General features: G+C 59.0%; 1 long non-coding RNA gene across 1 annotated transcript; it reads right to left on the reverse strand.

The window, feature by feature from the left end:
• Positions 1-1,752: 1,752 nt before the first annotated feature.
• LOC145545524 (uncharacterized) lies at positions 1,753-4,951 on the reverse strand. Its single transcript, XR_014082133.1, has 5 exons — positions 3,739-4,951; positions 3,420-3,570; positions 3,026-3,311; positions 2,760-2,921; positions 1,753-2,407 (listed from the first exon to the last, which is right to left on the reverse strand). It is a non-coding gene; the product is annotated as an uncharacterized LOC145545524 (long non-coding RNA).
• Positions 4,952-16,912: the final 11,961 nt, after the last annotated feature.

Below are 16,912 nucleotides of genomic sequence, written 5' to 3' on the forward strand. Positions count from 1 at the left end.
TCTGTGACTCAGCTGCTTTTTGTGTTCTCTCTGCTCCCACCCCCCAGCTCTGCAAGAACCACACTGTCCCACCCCTCCCCTCCCTCCCTCCCCAAGCCCATTGCTTTTATCTCAGCGCCTGCTGCCGCCACCTCCTCCAGGGAACAGGTCCCGGGCTGGCTGTGGACCCCCCAGAGCTTGCTTAGCACTTTGGACAAGCCCCTCGTGGCCGCCCTCCTCTTTTACTGGGGGCCTGGCATGCGGTCTGGGTGAATCGAGGTGACTAGGGAAGAAGGACCAGGGGAGGAGCTGACCATTAAGTGGGGGCACTGGTTCCTGGGCTGGGCACACAGGCACTCTCTGGGGGGCTGGCACCGTGCCTCAAACGAGGAGGCACTTGAAAAGTATTTAAGTATTTGCTGAATGGTAATTTTGAGAGTGGAGGGTGAGGGCCACTTCCGGAAATAAGGCAGATTAGCTGGTTTAGGTGAATGATGGAGAAGGTACCTTCCCAACCATCACCCGGGACTGTGCATGTTCACGGTCGCAACTCATGTTTGTGGCACGAATGGGAAGGAGATGCTGGTGCTTTCTGGCATGATTTTGTTTCAGCATCTCAGGGGCGCCGCACCAGCTCCCACTGCCCACCGACCCAGACTAGCAGCCCCGGGGCCAGCCCCCCTCCGGCCTGTCCTGGTGCTGTCCCTCTGTCTCCAAGTGCCCTTCCTCTCCTCTCCTGACTCATCCATCCTCCAAGACTCCTCCAGGAAGCCATGCGGCATTCCTACTACCACAGATTCCTGTCTGTCTTCATGGGAGGAGAACCTTGCGCAGGGAGGTCTGTTGAGGGCCTGGTTGGAGGGGAGGATGCCAGTGGAGTTGAACAGAGAGGACTGGGTCGGGGGACTGGGGTGGAGGTCACCAGGGCCAGCCATGGGGCTTGAGTGGTATCATCCTGTCTCTTTCGCTGTGATTCCCCAGAATATAGAAGAAACCTTTAGAACCAGGAAGATGAAGTTAGGTTCTAAGAGAGATAAGAAAAGGTGCCGTGAGAACAGCCAGCTCCCCATTTGTTGGATTCTGGGGTCACTGCTCATGAGCGGCCTCCAGGGAGACTGGCTGTGGGGTCTCAGGGTGAGAGTTGCCTGGCCCCAGGGACGTCCCCCAGAACAGGTGCACTGGGGCCACACAGCTTCCGTCTCTCTCATTCCTGGAAATTGGGTCAGTGAGAGTCCAGGCCATAGGGTACTGGGATGCTGTGCCCCGAGAATTCCATCCATACCTCCAACCTCCTTCCTATGGCCCCAGTCCGGCCTCTGCACCTCTTCCCCTGCGCACCCCACGTTCCCGCCTCGGGGCCATTACTGTGCTGGACTCTTCACCTGGAAAGCCAGCCCACTCCACCCAGGTGTTGACATTCACCTAGGAAGCCACCTCTGCCCCTTCCAACCAGAGGTGACCCCAGGGCTGTTGACATTACCGCCCCCCCAACCCCTGTGCCTAGTGGATTGACTGTCCTCCAGACAGACCTTGTCTCTTAAGTGCATTTCCGGCAGTCCTTCTGAGCCATAGTCAAGTTCTCACCTGTGGTCACGGTCTTTGTAATGACAGCTGAGCCCCGATTCCAAGCGGGGACTCGATCTCTGTCTCCGCCACGGCCCCTGACTCTGTCCTTGGTACAAAGCACTCATTCATTCATTTAGCACTTGATCAGTGGGCGTCTTCTCTGTGCCGGGGGCTGGGCTACATGCCAGGGCAGGGTGTGATCGTGTCTGTGTTTTTGTGCTTTTATTCTTTTTTGCGAGTTACCTGTGTGCACATAGCAGGAGCGCTTCCATCATACGAATGCATGTCCCTTAGGCTGTGCCCGTGTGTAATCCTGCCAGTCCCGAGCATGCCTAGCTAATTCACTCAGCAAGCATTTATTCAGTGCCCACAAGGAGGTGCCAGGCCATGACCCAGAGGCTGAGTGCCCCAAGGGAAGTGCCCTTGGGAAGTGCCTGTCTCCTGGGGCCATTATAGAGTGGGCTGGTGGGGAAGAGGGGCCAGCAGGCATGGGGGGGTGATCAGGATGGCATCCTGGAGAGACAAGGAGAGGGGTGGGCAGGGGCATTCCTGCCAGGGCTGTGGGTGTGCTCCGCGGTCCCGCCACGGCCCTGGGAGCCCAAGCGGGCCCTCCTGCTGGTTTTGCTGTTCTAGGACCATGGAGCCCTGGGCCGTGAGTGCCGCCACTGGTGCTCGGAGGAGGGCACCGTGCCCTGAAGAGGAGTGTGTTGGCTGGAGAGCCTGGGCTGCGGAACTTTCTCTTTTCATTTTCTTTTATTTCGTTTCTTTCTTTCTTTTTGGCTGTACCAGGTCTTCGTTGCTGCAGGGGTTTTCTCTAGTTGTGCCACATGTGCTTGGTTACTCCGCGGCCTGTGGAATCTTCCTGGACCAGGGATCGAGCCCACGTCCCCCGCGTTGGCGGGTGGATTCTTATCCCCTGTACCACCCGGGCAGTACCCCCGGCTACAGAACTCTCTATGAGAGGCGAGCCTTGGAACTAGAATCCAGAACACAGCACCTAGAAAGTGGAAACCACCCCCCACCCCACCCCCACCCCCCGATTCAGACCAGGTGAACTGGAAGATGGAACTTGGAGAGGGAACATGCAGTGGCAAACCTAGAATGCGGCCTCTGGGAGCATGGAACGCTGATATGGGTCAGAGCTGGAAGGTCATGTCTGTGCCCCCAGGGGTCAGTGGGAAACTGAGGTCCAGAGAGGATGGAGCGGCCCTTACCCTGGGGGGCAGCAGTGGGCATGCACGTGGTCTCCGCTGAGCTAGTCCCTTCCCACAGCCTGCTGGTATGTGACCTTGGACGAGGCACGTCCCCTCTCTAAGCCCCGGTTTCCCCGTCCGTGAAATGGGCTTGTGAAGATGAGCTAAGACGAAGCGCACCGCCTGGGAAGGGGACGCTGCTCTTGGTGCCCAGGGTCTCCCAGGAGGTTAGCGGAACTGCCAAGGCCAGGACCCCAGCCATCTGGCCCCTGGAACGACCTTCTCACCTGTGGTGACGGTTCTGTCGCTACTATTTCATCCCGTCTCTTGCCCCATGGTCAGCGGGAAATCTGAACGCCTGCCGGCCTGTTCCAGAATGCTCCGTGGATCCAGTGGGCAGGAAGGACTAAGTCATTACCAGCGAGAACAGATTGGTAGCACCCATGAAATTAAGGAGCAGGGGCCCAGCGCCAGCAGTCCTGTGTGATATCCCCTCCAGTGGTGAGGGCTTACGGAGAGCGCCTGGTGGGGACAGTCAGGTCCTGACCCAGGGATGCTGTAGCCCCTCGCAGGCTGGGTCAGACAGAGAAGAATCAGGGAGGGAAAAGAGAAAAGGCTCATTGTTCAGCCTCAAGGAGGCTCGCCAGGTGCCCAGAGCCACAGAGCCATCCAGCTGTGTACCTGCTCAGGACTGCACCCAGCAGGAGGTTAATTATGGTGCTCAGGTTCCCGGGTGGCAGGAGCCACTGCCTCTGGGCCAGGTGCAGCACCCAAACCCTCCAGGGAGCCTGCAGGCGGCGTTACCAGCCTCCCTTTCACGCTGCAGACAAGCCTGGAGAGAGTGGGAGTTTTGCTTGGGGTCGCAGAGCTGGGGGTGGCAGAGCCAGGGCTCAAGCCCATTTCCTCCCTCAGCAGCAGCCGCTTGAGCACCTACTGTGTGCCAGGCCTGGATCTGGGCACTGAGCGCACAGTGGTGAGCCACGGTGGGGAGGATCCTAACCTGCTCGAAGCGGTTGCTTCACTTTCCACCTTCCCATCCCTCCTCGCGGACATCAGGTGTCACGTTGCTCAGAGCGCTCTGAGGATGGAGTCGTGCCCTGGGTCTCCCTTTGCCACCAGCCCATTGGAAGGGACCCTTAGATGCATGTAGATGAGCCCCTTCACTGGGGCGTCCTGAGCCCCAGTGGCAGACAGAGCTAGGACTTGCATCCACCTTTCCAAGCCTCCGACCAGGCCTGAGAACCCAGCGGCACTAACTGAAAAAGTACAGTGTGTGGATTTGGGTGGGTGGGTGGGAGTCTTTCATTCGTTCATTCTCCAAACCTCTGTATCAGGCGCTGGGTTGGAGCTGGGAACCCCGGAGTATCGGGGGGGCCAGGCCAGGGTTGAGACGGCTCGGCTCGGCTCTGTCCACAGGCTAGGGTCAGAGAGGCCTGGAGGAAGTTAAGTCCAGTTCAGCTGAACCCTCCCGAGCCCGGCGTGGGGCCGGGGAGTATAAGATTACACAGAAACTTGGAGCCTCCTGAGAGATCTGGACTTTATCCTGAGAGCCAGGCTAGGAGGGGCAGCGTCAGATGTGGCTCCTGCCTGGCTCCAGGGCACCTGGCTAGGAGCCCCCTTAGGAAGCCACAGCTGTTGTGCAGGTGAGCACTGGCAGTGGCACAACCCGCGGGGGACAGGGCACAGGGTGAAGGGTGGGGCTTGAGAGGTTTCAGGGCACGGAATAGACCCGTCCTGGTGATGGGTGTGTAGGGTCAGCAAGCAGGAGGATTTAGGGTGGCTCCTGGGGTCCTGGCATGGGCTCCCAGGTGGCAGCTCACATCACCGACGGGGCGCAGAAGGAGGCAAGTTGGTAATGGCCACAGTTGTCCCCCTGTCCTGGGTGCCAGGCTCAGGTCACGGGTCATCGGCTCAGGTTGTTAGAACAACCATTGGAGCGAGTTCTTTGTGCCCTGTCTTGCGGCCGAGGGTGGCAGGCAGGCATGATGGGAACTAACTGTCAAGCCCAGGTCCCTGCCCTCCCTCCGGCCCGTCCGGGATCCCTTGGGGTCTGCCTGTCTGTGTTTCAGCCCAGCTGGCACTTGGGCCTCCCATGTGCACAGGTGTACCCTGCTCCCCCATACACATGGGGAGGTGCCCGTGGGAGACCTTCCACTCCCACTGCCTAGGAACACGGGGACCAACCTCTGCTTCTGTCCTGTGCCTGGGCACCCCCAGCACCCTAGGCATGGGCACCCTCTCGCCCCCTGCCCCCCAGCACAGGCACTCTCCCACCCCTACCTCCCAGGGTGCAACGCCTGGGACAAAGTTCCTCCAGCTGCAGCTTGACACTCTCGCCCACCCAGCCAGTGCTAGAGAAAGCACCGTGAGGACAGAGAAGGGGTGGGGCGGGCCCTCCCCTCCCCTCCCCTCCCCTCCCCTCCCCTCCCCCTCCCCTCCCCCTCCCCTCCCTTCCCCCACACTCAGGCCTTCTGGGCTGGAGATGGAGCTGAGGCTCGGATCTGAAGTGGCCCTTTGTACATTGTCCCTGGAGGATGGGCAAGCCTGGCGGGAGGGGCTGGCACTGCTGGGGCTGCCTGCCTGGGAAGGATGGCGCTGATCTCAGCAGGGCTAGGGGCAGGGAGGGGGCAGGGGGCTTTCTCAGCGCAGCAGAGAGCATCCTGCTAGGCGTGGAGTCTAGCATCACTTCCCATCCGGGTTCCATCTTCACTCAGCAGCTGTTTGTGGAGCTCCTGCTCTGGGCCAGGCTTTCCCTTAGGGAGCGGGGAGCAGCAGGGACTGGCGACTGTGGCCCATGGTGACCCTGCTCTCCTCCTGTTGACATTCCAAGCGAGCAGGGTGTGGGTGGGGGAGACAGACCACTAACACATAAACAAGGAGACAGATCGCTTCCGCAGTGAGGAGTGTTGTGGAGCCGATGACCGGGGAGGGGACCACTGCTTTAGCTGTCTTTAGCTGGTTGGTCAGGAAGGCCCCTCTGAGCAGCAGCCGGCATGTGGAGATTTGAGGGAAGGGCATTCCGGGCGGAGGGAACAGCCAGGGCGAGGACCCTGAGACAGGTGAGCCTGGGCTGTGGAAGGGATGGGAGGCAGAGACTGTCGCTGGAGTCACGTGGATGAGGGACGTGAGGTCAGCAAAGATGCAGGGACCAGATGGCCGGGGCCTGTGGGTACAGACAGGAGTTGGGATTTTATTCTGTGCGATGAGGGTTCAGAGCAGGGGGGTGTGGCCTGATGGGGCCTTTGCAGTGAGAGAACTGGTGGGGCTCAACGCCAAAGGAAAATGTAGGGCCCTTGCTTCAAAAATTCAGAATTTCAAGAGAGGGGACTTCCATGGTAGTCCAGTGGTTAGGACTCCGCAATTTCACTGCAGGGGGCATGGGTTCGATCCCTGGCTGGAAAACTAAGATCCCACTTGCCTGGCGGTGGCCAAAAAAAAAAAAAGAATTTCAAGATGTAAAAAAATGAAGGCAAGAGGGAGGCCAGTGAGGAGGAAGAGGAGGAGCCTTTTGGAGGGAAGTGCCAACTGGCCTACCAGCATCCCTGCTAGGCCATCCAGGCACATGGAGGCCATGTGGAGAGTGGGCATTGACCCCAGCCTGGGAGCTCGGCGGACTGGTCTCTCTCTCTAGGCTCTTTGGGTGCCACCCTGTTTAAGCCTCCTGGGATGAGGGGCTGGGGTGGTCCCACATTGCAGATGGGGGACTCTGAGGTCCAGGGATATTAAGTGACCTGCCCAGGATCGCACAGGAATGTGAAGGCACAGGGGCCGGACTTGAGAACAGTGCCCCTGGATTCTGGATCCCGGGCAGCTGCTGCCCCAGTCGCAGTGCCCTGCCCCGTCTCCTAAGAGATGGGGTTGGGGGCCTCTCCTACTGCACTGGGCCTGGAAATGAGTTCCCGCTCTCATAGAGGCAGAAGGTGCTCAGCCCCGGCCTGACTGGTCTTCCTTCTCCTCGCTGTGAGCCTGATCTCTGGTCCACAGACGTGGACACTGAGGCAGGGCAGGGACGTCTGCTCTGGCCACCCTCTCGTCCTGACGGGCCAGGGCGGGTCATTTGGGTCTGGAAGGACAAGTGGCTGGGAGATGGGCCAAAAGCTGCAGGCCCGTGATGCAGGGGTCTCTGGGGGAGTCTCCTCCCCACTGGCTTTGGTGGGCTCCATAAAGATGTGGGTAAACTCTAGCAGTTGGTGATGGACAGGGAGGCCTGGTGTGCTGCAGTCCATGGGGTCGCCAAGAGTCGGACACAACTGAGCGACTGAACTGAACTGATAAAGATGTGAGCAATAGGCCTGCATGAGGCTGGCTTCTGTCCACATTCCGTGAAGGCCAGGCAGCGTGTTCCTGTCCTACACTGGAAGGAGCTGGGTTCTTCTCCATCCTTCAATCAGAAGCTCTATTAATGATTAATAGTCCGCCTGAGTCATTATCGCAGGCCTGCACTCCCCTCCCCGCTGCCTTGGCCCCACCCTGGCTGGACCCTGGCCTCTTCCCTCCTTCCTCCGCTTTGCAGCACCGCATGGCACCCCGCCTCTCCCAGCCCGTCTCTCTGCAGAGACGGAGCCCTGGGGCCGGCCCCTGACGTGGGGATGTCCTCTCAGCTCTCCTAACTCGGGCCTTCAGCCACTCGACCGGGTGGGGCTGACCCTGTGTGACAGAGACAGACACTGGGGCACAGTGGGGCTGTGGGGCAGACAGACAGGCTAACAGGACCGATCTCTCAGACCAACGGGGGCTCCTGAGCGGGGGCGGGGGGTGTTGAAGCCCCCGACCCCCCGCTGAGAGACGAAGGCTAAGCTGGGGGGTGTGTGGAGGGGGAGAAGGGCGTCCCAGGGGTGTGGGGCAGTGCGTTTAAAGGCTCCTAACGCATCCCACCTCCAGCAGCACCAATGCTGGCAGTTCCGCCAGCCAAGCCTCTCTGGCGCCAGGGCCTGCTTCATGTCTTGACCCTCTCTGGAGGACCCTGGAGAGGCCCGTTCCTAACACAGAGAACTAAGGCCCTGGCCCGCGGTGGACTTGGACATGGAACCAGGCAGTAGAGCAGCACGCTGATTTCTGATCCACAGGCACCCGCAGTGAGGCCCCTCACCCCTGCCTGCTCCCACCCCAGGGCGGAGTGCTGGGCCCCGTCCAGCTGAACGGCCCAGGTTCTCTGAGGGGCAGAGTCGGATCCAGACCCCGGTCCCCACTTCGTCTGGGACACTGGCTGCTGCCAGTGGAGCAAGCCTGCTTCCAAGTTCTCCTGCGTGTCCTTCCGTGTCCCTTCTGTGTCCCATCCGCGTCCCATTGGACATGCCCAGCAGCCCCTGGGAGTCAGGGCAGTATCAGTTCAGTCGCTCAGTCGTGTCCGACTCTCTGCGACCCCATAGACCGCAGCACGCCAGGCCTCCCTGTCCATCACCCACTCCCGGAGCTTACTGAGACTCAACGTCCATTGAGTCCTGGGAGTCCCATAGACCGCAGCACGCCAGGCCTCCCTGTCCATCACCCACTCCCGGAGCTTACTGAGACTCAACGTCCATTGAGTCCTGGGAGTCAGGGCAGGATTCGCAGTGACCTTCTGCCCAGAGAGAGAGCAGGGCGAGGCTCCCAGAGGAGCTGGGCTTGCAGTTTCCTGAGCGCAGGGTACCAGCAAGCCCCTTACCTGCGAGATGGAAACCCCAGGTCCTCCACCTCCTCGGCTCCTTGCCCTGGGGAGCAGCTCCGTCAGAGTGTGGCTGCCTCGCCCTGCCCTGCCTGTTATCTGTTTGTACCTCAGCAGATGAGGAGACTGAGGCCTGGACAAGTGGGAGGAGGTGGAGCCAGGAAGCCAGCCCCTGTGAAGGGCAGAGCTGGCGCCAGGCCAGGCCAAGGCCGGCTCATCACGTAGCCACCTACCTGCAGCCTGCGTTAGGCCTAGGGGGTGGGGAACCGCCCTTAGGGAGGAAGCAGCTGCATGTGGGCTGGGCACTGGGTCGGGCAGCGCCTTGCAGCCACTGGGATGGGATGCTGCCTCACCTGTGGCTTGCCACCCTGGGGTCCGAGGCAGGTACCGGGTCAGGTGAGGGGAGGCTGGGCCTGGGGGCTCCAGGGAGGGGCCAGGCAGAGAGCAAGGCAGGGAAGGGTGGCGGGGAGCTGGAGGCCCCAGGGTCCAGGTCGGACACTCTGCCGCCACTTAGAGGGTGGGTCAGGCTGGGCACTCCGGCCCTGAACCCCTTTCCTCACCTGTGATGGCACTGGCGGCTAAGAAAGGATCAAATTAGAGCAAAAGTAGTGTCCCTGCCGGAGGGCGGCTCTGGGATAGGCCTCAGGTGGGCCCGCTTCTTCTGCCCATATTGGCAACAGGCTGGTGGCGATGGCTGTGGGCACAGGAGCCCGGGAGTCCCCAGGCCATGTGGCCAGACCCAACTAGCAAACAGCAAGGAAACAGAAACCCCCGAGTGGGGGTGCAATTGTGTGGTACTCTCACTGTCTGAGCTCCGGGCCAGTGGGACCAGGGAGAAAATAATGGGGAAGGTGGGGCTAAAAACTGAAGAGAGCGAGGGTGTGGTCAGGGGGCAGCAAGTCAGGTCCTCCGAGAAGCTTCAGGCCCCCAGGGCTCCTGAAGTCCAGGCCTGGCCTCAGAGGTTCCCCAGCTTTTTGGAGCACCAGACCCCCTTCAAGCTACTGGAGACCCCAACATGAGACCATATTCAGGGTGATCTGTTCACATTGGAGTTGGATGAGGGGCTGGGAAAGGGCCCTGGGGCTCCCTCAGCCTTTCAGGAAACCCTGAAAGTTTTGTGAAATGTGTGTGTGTGAGTGTTTAATTTTTATGTATTATTTAGCTGTGCTGGGTCTTAGTTGCAGCACGAGGGGTCTTTAGCTGCAGCATGCAAACTCTTACATGTGAGATCTAGTTCCCTGACCAGGGATCGAACTGGGGCCCCTTGCGTTGGGAGTGCAGAGCCTTAGCCAGTGGACCACCAGGGAAGTCCCTGAAATGAAGTTTGAAGTCAACACAGGCCAACCTTGCAAAGCACCTCAGGGTGGGGAGGGGGTACTCACACCATTACAGGGGGAGGGGGAGGGAAGCTGCCGGCGAAGAGCGTTTGGGAGGGTGCAGCTGTCCTGGGCACGGGGCTCTGGTGGCTGGTCTGGGCACATGCAGAGCCAGGAAGGACCATGACCCACAGACTCAGGCCCTCGGGCTCCTGCTGGAGGCCCCTCCCCAGGTCAGGCTCAATGGGGCAGCCTAGCCTTTGTCCTGGAAATCCTGAGTGAGGAGTTGCCGAGGTGGTGTATGGGGCTCCACTTCCTCCCTGCGGGTGGCTTCTGGCAGAACTTTCCAAGGTTGATGGGAGGCTACCTCTGATCAACACTATCAGTTTTCTATAAATCCAGCATTTGTAGGAAGTCAGGTCTCCTAGTCCTTAAGTTTTGTCTCCCTGAGGGTACATGTGTGAGAAACTCCACTTTGTATATCCTCTGGTTCTATTTTATTTAGTTAGTTTTGGCCACGTGGCACAAGGGATCTTAGTTCCCCAACCAGGGATCAAACCCATGACCCCTGCTTTGGGAGCATGGAGTCTTAACCACTGGACTGCCTGTGAAGTCCCCCTCTGGTTCTATTTTAGACTGAAAGTTTTGAACAGCTGCCTTGGGATTGCTGATCCAAGAGGGTGCTGACCAAGATGGTGTGCCCAGGTTTCTGCCCTAGCTGCCCCTGAAGTGTGGGGAGTGTCCATGCCACCCCTCGAGGCCCCACACCCCTCCCCAGGCTCGGAGCCTCCTGCTTTGCTGCTCCTGTGCTGGGGTTCCCGACACCCCGGCTTCTGTGCCCTTGGCCTGGACTGCTGTCCCCACTCTCGGCGGTGGCTCCTTCTTGACCTTGGGTCTCCGCTGAAGGGTGCTCTCCTTGGGATGCCCTCCCTGACACCTGGCATCCTCTGTTGGTCGGTTTTCTCATTTGTCCTCTGTCCCTCCACTGGACTGAGCTCTATGAGGACCTCCTCCCCCGACCTGGCTCCCTACTGCACCCCCAGCTCCACTGCCAGGGGCCAGGCTGCTCTCTCCACCCACCCCAGGGCAGGCAGAAGCACCAGTGGCCTGATGGTGGCCCTTACATCTCCCAGGGCCCTCTCACAGCCCCCGGGTGCCTTCCCTCCACCCTGCCCCTGCCCCCACACACGGCTGTGTGGCCCTGCTGAAGGGAACAGACGCACCCAGATCCTTGTGCCTGAAATTCCACCCTAGTGCGCCTGCCTCTGTTGTTGTTCAGTCATTCAGTCATGTCCGACTCTTTACGACCCCACGGACTGCAGCACACCAGGCGTCCCTGTCCTTCACTATCTCCCGGAGCTTGCTCAAACTCTGGAGTCAGTGATGCCATCCAACCATCTCATCCCCTGCCGCCCCCTTCTCCTCCTGCCCTCAATGTTTCCCAGCATCGGGGTCTTTCCCAGTGAGTCGGCTCTTTGCATCAGGTGGCCAAAGTACTGGCCAAAGCTCTTCCCGCTGGCTTGCCCCAAACACTTGCTGAATGTCTGTCTGTCTGTCTGGGCCCCAGGCTGGGTGTGGGGAGCACAGGCCCACCTGACTTAAGAGAACAGCGTGGGGACAGAGGTGGGCGAGGCAGGGGACAAGGCCTGTTGCTGCCAAAGGTGACAGACCCAAAGCAGGGGGTGGAGGAGACGGGACTCCCCTGGTTCAGTGGCCCCCTGGTCATGTCCGGGGGCATGACCAGGGTTAGGGTTAGGGCTGGGGCACCTGGGGGGTGCCTTGCTTTGGGAACACCTGTTCTCAGCGCCCACAGAGCCCTTTCTGTGGGATGTTTGTAGGTCTCTGCGTCCAGCCCCTCTCCTCGTCCCCAGAGCCACCCTGGAGTCCCCGCTTCCACCTCAGAGACCGCGGTCTCCCTCCTCTCGTGACAGACGTTCCCTACGTGCCCCTCACCAGCTGCTGTCTCACACACACCTCCTGTTGCAGGCACTTCAGATACGCAGACCCTTCACCACTGCCCCGTGACGTGGACACATCATCGTCCCATTTCATTGGTGAGGAAGCTGAGGCCCAGGGAAGTGGCAAGGCCCTGCCATCTGGCTGCAGGGTCTGGACGCTGCCTCAGGTGGCCTCAGTGCAGATCCAGGCCTGGCCACCCCCAACCCCCGCCCTCCCGGCTCAGGTCAGTCTGTGTCCCCGCCTGGCACAGACCACGGGCACCAGCTGGTCCCTCACGGCTCTGCTCCCACTCTTTCACCTTTCCAGACCTTCCCCAGGCCCTACCTTCAGCCCCCTCTTGGTCCCGGCATGTCCGGGCTCCCCCCAGGGCAGCATGCCTCCTCCGGCTCCCTCCCTCAGTCACCTAGTATTTAGCAGTTAGTGTCAGTCGCTTAGGCGTGTTCAACTCTTTGAGACCCCATGGAGTCCTCTGTCCATGGGATTCTCTAGGCAAGAATACTGGAGCGGGTAGCCATTCCCTTCTCCAGGGGATCTTCTCGACCCAGGGATGGAACCCAGGTCTCCCGCATTGCAGGCAGATTCTTTACCACCTGAGCCACCAGTCATTCTGTAGTTCTTAATCCAGGCCCACCCCCTGGAGCCGAGCCAGCAGAGAAAGAGGGATCCAGAGCCTTGTGCCTAGGGAAGTGGCCTCAGTGCCCCGTCTGGCTGGTCCAAGAACTGGTTCCCAGTGTGGCTCTGCCTGGCCACTCTGGGCCTCAGTTCCCTTATCTGTGGATGGGGAGAGCGGCAGCTGTGCCCCACCCCTGCCCCACGATAAACAGGTTTTGCCAGGACATTCCGGTCACCTGGGCAGATGGAGTCCTTCCCTTGAGGTGATTCCGTCTCTCCAGGGGATGCCAGGAGAGCAGAATTCCTGGGGACTGAGGGTCATGGAACACCACACCCACCCTCAGCCATTCTTGTCCAGCCCAGGGCAGGACTCCCAAATCTGCAGCCCCACTGGGCTCCAGGTCTACCTGTTGGCAGGTGCAGGATGCTCAGGGAGCCTCAGTTTTTCCATCTCGTCTTCATTCCTACAAGCCCTGGGTGGCGGAGTAAGTAGCTTAACCTCTCAAAGCCCCATATTTCCTCATCTGCGAAATGGAGACACACGTACCTTCCTTCAGTCTCGGCCCCAGGAATCTGCCCCTGATTTTTTCTCCAGCCCTCGCATCAGCAGCGTCTGGCTTATAGCAGGTTCCTGGTAAACGTCCACCAGCAGCCTGGGTGATGCGCTGGCTGTCAAGTGACCCCGGGTGTAGGCTTGTTCCTTGTGGAGCCGGCCTGATGGATATGAACCAAAGGAATGAATAAAGCAAGGAGAGATGACTCAGCATCAGCTGTTTCTCCCACCTTGCCAGAGCTCTGGGATCCGTCATGTTCTGTAGCCACCTCCTCAGCCCGTCTCTCCATGTGGGATCGGGGAACCTCATGTCGGAAAGACCCTTATTTAGTTCCAGACTTAGTGGGAGGTGGTTGCTGTCTTCTGGTCCCTGAGACACTGGTTTCCTCTGCTGAGCCCCAAGGAAGAACCCGGAAATGGTGGCAGAAGCTCCAGGGAAGCTGATTGAGGCCAATAGAAAGAATTTCTAGCAGCCAAAATGGCCTGGAATGGGCGGTACTCAGAATTGGACAAGCAGAGGCCAGATGGGCACTCAGGAGGGGCACTGGCCTGGGGCAAGAGGTTTGGTTCTGAAAGCCAGATAAGTCACTGAGAATGCACTGTAAGGTGATAGGTGCCAGTCAGTAGTAAGGAGCCCCCTCCTCCCAAATTGGCCCAGTCATTTAACAAAGCTGGCTAGGAGCAAAGCCTCACACACGGAGCTAGGCAGAGCCCTTGGGTACTGTAGAGTGGAAGTGGGATGGGGTGCAAGGGAGACTTCGGCTCAGTCAAGATGCCTGCTGAAGCACATGGGAGCTGGTGAGAGTCCACCTGAAGGTACTCTTGGGTTGGGGGCTCTAGATTCCAGCTAGGAGTGGAGACAGAGGGTGGGCTGTGCAACCTCCAAGATTTTCCCCATGGATATTCCAAGAGTGCCCTGAGCACCTCCTAGGTGTCAGACCTGTTCACTGCTGGCCCCTTCTGCCAGCTGGAGGAGTTGTTTGCCCCGTGGCTGCTCCCAAGCTGAGGATACCAGGGATCACAGCTGTCAGCAAGGTGTTGCAAGGCAGACAGGGAAAGGGGCCAGAGGGTGGTGAACAGGGGACATGGCCGTTAGGACAGAAGCTGCAAGACCACAGCAGAGGCTGGCAGGGGCCAGGGTGAGGCCGGCTAAGGGCCAAGCTAGGACCCTGGTCAGCGCATGCACATGTGAGCTCAGGACCATGGAGAGCACCACAGGAGACTCTGGTCACCAGGTGACAGCTGTCAGGGTGCATCCACACCCGGAGGCTGCTGCCCGCCTGACTAGCCCGGGTCACAGCCCGTGGCCTCCAGGGAGCACCTGCCTTCTCTCTGGCTGGCAGCCCCCACTGGACGCAGCCTGAGTCCAGACCCCGAGGCCGTGATTGGGTCCTGGGCTTTGGGCTCATCTTCCTTCGCTCACCTCATAAGCTTATCAAGCAGAGGCCAGGGGAAGAGGTCACAAGGAGGGAGGAGCAGGAAGAGGCAGGGTAGAAAGACAATCTTCCCAACTGGAACTTTCCAAGCATAGCCACAACTGTGAGTCAGTACAGAAAGAGGAGGCCCAGGGTGGGCTGGTCCTGCCAGCATCCTGGGTCTGGGTCAGCTTCCTGTGGCCATGATTATCTGACTGTCAGGAAGCACCCGACCAATCCCCATCATCTTCCTGCAGGAGACACAGGGCCCTGAGGCTGGTGCAACCCACGGAGTGAGTGAGTGGGTGTGTGCGTGTGTGTGTGTGTGGTCGGGGTTCTTCTAGGGAGGCTTCCAAAGAGTCTCATAGTTCTTCCCTCCTTTCTGTGTAGCCCAGGTAAGCAGGGCACTGTTTCCCAGCCCATATCCCATCAGATTCAGGTTCTGACCAGGCTCCAGTTGAGCCCCCCACTCGACTCCTTGCTGCTGTTAAACACGAAAGCACCCACCAGGCCCCAGACCCTGCCAGGGGCTCAGCTCTGTTCGAGCCTGTGCACCTGCTCCCCCCTCCCCCCAGCTGAAGGCTCTCCCTACTCTTCTTCCAGGTGGGGGAATAACAGTAGCGGTAAGAAGAGCTATTGCTTATTGGGTTCTTACTCTGTGCTAGGAGCTTCACGTGGGTTATTATTGAACCCTCATTTTCTAGATGAGCCAAAGGAGGAAAGTTATTTTCACCTGCCCAAAGGCCATGCAGATAGGAAATGGCAGAGCCAGAGGTTTGAGCTGGGCTTTCTGGTTCTAGGCTCCGTGTGCACACAGGTGGTGGCTCTGGCTGAAGCTCGCTCCATGACCGCTCCCTGCCCCCAGGGGCTCGTGTCCAGAGACGAGGAGACAGACGGATGGGGAAATGGGCTCAGCGCTGGGCTCTGGATTGGTCTCTGATTCGGTGTCTTCATTTGAAGTGGGCAAGGCACTTAGAGAGGACCCTGCCGAGACAGAGCTGCCTCCAGCCCAGCTCTGCCATTTCCCACCTCCATGGAGGCAGTTGAGGGATGACTTCCACCCCAGTCAAAGGCTGGTCCATCCTGCAGGTCCTGGAGCCACTGTGTGTGACTTGTTGCTCACACTTCACAGCCAGGTCTGACCGCTGCCTGCACCCCACCCCTCGCCCAGACAGTGCCGTGGCCTCCTTGCCACTCTCCCTGCTCTGTTCTTCAGGTGACCGTCTGTTCTCAGCAGAGCAGCCCAGCTGAGCCTGGATGCTTAGCATCCTCCCATGAAAGCCTCACTCCAGCACTTCCGTTCCGCCGCCCCTCCTCCCTTGTCTTCTGGCCTCACTCTTTTTAAGGCCCGCCTCAGCCACCTGATTTCCTCTGAACCTGCCCACTCCTAGTCTTTACTGTTTTATTGTTCTCCAGAGCATGTCTTTCTAATATGCTGTATGATTTGGCTCATTTTAGTTGCCACAGCCCCGTGCCCCGCTCACCCTGTGCCGGCTCCATGAGTTGGGGGCTCTTGTGGTCCTTATCTGCTGTGCTACCAGGGCCAGTGCAGTGCCTGGCACTCAGCCAGCTCTCAATAAGTAGTTACTGAGTAAATGGAGGAGATGGGTTGGGTGACACCCTGCAGGGGGTCACGTGGGTCAAATGCAGTGGTGGCTGTTCCATCCATGGACTGTCTTCACTGGTCACTGGTGGACTCTCCGTGGGACCCTTATCACCCCACTTGGGTTTCACCCAACTTGGGCTGAACTTGGCAGATGGAAGGGATAGCTTTACCACTGGATGAAATCCCACTACTGATCCCACAGGATCGAGTCCGACTCTTACTAATGGTGTGTCACTGAGTAAGTTATACTATCTCTCTGGCTTTGGTCTCCTCATCTGTAAAATGGGAAAGACAGTGGTACCTGCTGCATGGTGGGGGGATCCGGTGAGGATGTGCATGTGATGTGTTCAGGACACTAGCTGACCTGTGTCGGTGACCATCAGCTTTATTAGTACACCTGATGGTTCTAGATGAAACTTTATAATAGAGGGAGAGATGCTGAAGCGGGGGCTAGTTTGGTTCCATGGCTTTAGCCCACAGCCAGGCCAGCAGCACCAAGGAGGGCTGTGGTCTCAGCTGTAAGGAGGCAGAGGCTGGTTCGGGAACAGAACTTACCTTCAGGTCCTGATTTGGTCGCCTTCTTAATGTCCTTTGGGGAAAGTCTTGCCATCTTTCTGAGTCTCAGTTTCCCCATCTGTGAAAACGGTGATCACAATCCTCAGTCTCCCTGGGTGGGCAAGACTTACATGAGACCCCAGTGCCCATGCTTATTTATTTATTCGGTTTCTTGTTTATAGGCCACCCAGTCTATAAAATGTATTTGAAAATACTTGAAGATAAGAGAAAAAGAGATCAGGCCAAGAAGAACAAGTTCAAGAAAAAAAAAAAACAAAACCCAGACAGCTGTGTGTAATAGTGTCCCAGAAAACTTGGCCTGTGAGGCACTGCCTTGCTCTGGGCCAGCCACTGTGTCTGTCAGCCTCCCAGCAGCCCAAGCCACGAGGGAGACACATTCCATCCCGTGATTCTTGGCAGCAAGCCGGGCTGGGGCCTTATCACACGGCCTCACCCTGAAGGCCCCTGCAGTTCAGAGGGGGACCCCCAGGCCCTGGCGAGTCTGTCCTCCAAA

Source organism: Giraffa tippelskirchi, chromosome 4 (genome assembly GCF_054371585.1).
Source record: "Giraffa tippelskirchi isolate mGirTip1 chromosome 4, T2T-mGirTip1v1.2.pri, whole genome shotgun sequence".
Classification (NCBI taxonomy): domain Eukaryota; kingdom Metazoa; phylum Chordata; class Mammalia; order Artiodactyla; family Giraffidae; genus Giraffa; species Giraffa tippelskirchi.